The sequence below is a fragment of the Pinus tabuliformis genome, chromosome Q (assembly GCF_031772625.1).
Source record: "Pinus tabuliformis cultivar Carrire ecotype Pingquan chromosome Q, CPIR1, whole genome shotgun sequence".
In the NCBI taxonomy this organism is placed as follows: Eukaryota; Viridiplantae; Streptophyta; class Pinopsida; order Pinales; family Pinaceae; genus Pinus; species Pinus tabuliformis.
The window spans coordinates 622,531,465-622,534,145 of record NC_142296.1 but is presented as its reverse complement, the minus strand read 5'-3'; positions in this window follow the sequence as shown (position 1 = coordinate 622,534,145).

Sequence of the window (2,681 nt, the reverse complement as noted above, 5' to 3'; positions counted from 1 at the left end):
CTTTGGTTTGGAAAAGCTTCGAGTTGCTCGCAAACTGTTGTATAATTAAATGCCCTCATTGTCTTACTATTCATTATTTTTTTTTACATATAATATGTTTCTGAAAAATGTTATTTATCAGAAAACCATATTTATATTTATATCTCCAAACATAGATGCATGATATAAAAAATTGCTAATTATAGTTTCACTAAAATCGCCTCTAACTTAACAAACAACGTCTATATTTATATTTCTAAATGTGGATGCATGAACACTGATATAAATTAAATTCGATAAGCAAAATGATATTACCTGCTCTATGGCATTTTGGATTGGAAAGACACAACACTAAGCTTTTCGTTATCTCTGTTAATGTCATTTAATATATCTTTTGTTGAGCATTGAATGTGCACAGGATATACTGTCCTAAGCTTTTCGTTATCTCTGTTAATGTCATTTAATATATCTTTTGTTGAGCATTGAATGTGCACAGGATATACTGTCCCATTACATGATGACATAGCAATATTATGGAAACAAATTGTACGCTCGCAGAGGCCTGCAGTCCTCTAACCTTGGAACACCCCTGAAATCTAATATTTCTGCTCCAGCTACTACATACCATGGGCGGTGTTTGGCGGCCCATATGACCAGCACTGGCCGATTTACTGGATGAGAAAACATGTGAGGTTCTAACAAAATCCCCAAGGCAGGGACTAGCTGCGATGCAGCCTCCCTTGTTCCACTAGTAAAGAAGTGATGTTTCTATAACCTTCACCAATATTCATATCTCTCAATAATAAGAGACTTTCTCATACTTACCCTTTATGTATTAGCGTTCATGTATAACCAGAAAATTTGTCTTTAGTGTTTTCTGTAGATCTTTCCAACATGTAAAAGAGGTTTTCTACTTTACTCTCTGATTGCACATAATTAATACATTACACTTTTATGAATTCATATCATCTATCTTATCTAATTTTTTTATGTTTTAAAATAATTAAATTTATGTTATTTTAAGTTCAATATTATAAATAAAAAATAAATATAACTTTTAAATTTATAAAGTTCTCATCCTTAAAAATATGCCCCAAAAAAATATCAATTTTTTTATTAAAAACATTAGCAAAATTTATTTTCCAAACATGAATTAGTTTAAATTTTATTTGGTTCAAAATTCATAAATAATTCTACTTATTTAATTTAAAAAATATTTATATATAAATTTACTAGAATGGTAATATATATATTTACTTTTCAAATCTATATCAAGAAAAAATGAAATATATACCCTTTCATAAGTTTCACCAATAAAATCACTTTAAATTTTCCCACGTCAAATCTTTGTTCGCAAAAAGAAAAAACATAAAATTCACACGACTATCGATCTAGAAGATTGATCGTCAAGATTCCTTTCATGAAAACAATTTCAAAAAGGTTATAGAGCAACCACAATTTTAGCAGACACCCCATTAGGTCAGTATTAAAGTGACACGCAACCCAGGTATGATATGCTAAGTCCACCAATGAGATGAGGATGTGATCAGAGGCGATGGTGATTCCATTATTTTCAGCACTACAATTGAATACAATGTTCTTAAATTCTGAACCGCTTCTCTCAAGCATGGTCTATTTTGAGGTTTATGAAATACAACCCGATCCCAAATACAAGACTTTAATAATCTCATCTTTAATGGAGTACTCACCATATGCGTCTCTTTGAAGAATTGAGGAGCAACAACTCTCAAGGGATTGTCATCGCCAATGGCATCCACCACCCACTCTTGAAGTTTCATTGTTCCATCCAAAAATTTCTCACATGTTGGGCTTCTACCGCTCACCATTTCTAGCAAGATGATTCCATAGATGTATACTTCAACATTTAAGGTTATTCTCAAACTAGGTGCATACTTTGTAACAACACAGCAGACAAACACATGCACGATAAAAATAAATCAGTTACTGAAACACAATTAATAGGTTAAATTATCGGGTCTCTACCTTGTGCGATGTAACTGATGGAACCACTAATGTAGGAGGTACTAAATTCCTCGCTCATGCCTCCATATTTCAAAAATTTTGAGAGCCCGAAATCAACAATTGTAGTTTGAGGTCAAACTCAAGCAACCACAGGGAACTCCGCGAAAGGTCATGGTGGTGATTGCATTGGAGACGATCAACAGAAAGATTTTTTCTTTCCCATTTTCCCTTACAAACCTTTCTTCTTAGTTTTATTGGTTTCCGTCAAGTGAATGGGGCGAATAATCTTTCCCTCCATTTAAATTTTAAAATTTGAATTCACCAACCTCAGAATGAAGTTGGCTTACTCGGAAATCGAAATATCATAACCATGGATTAACAATGTTTACTTTACGGAGGCAGTTGGAAAGATGTAGTGTCTTCGCTAATGGTTTGGCAATCGTCATAAAATAGTTCAGACTGACGCGAAAGAGAAAAATGACCACCATATTTCACCATGGGTATGTATGACCATGCATTAGCATTGTCACATCTATCTACAAAAAGTCGCACTAAAGACAAATCTTTTGTTTATTGACGTTATACTCATGCATTAACACTGTCACATCTATCTACAAAAAGTCGCACTAAAGACAACTCCTTTGTTTATTGACGTCATATTTCTGTATATCATTTTTTTAATCTAATTAACAAGATATTAAAAGAAAAGATTTAAATTT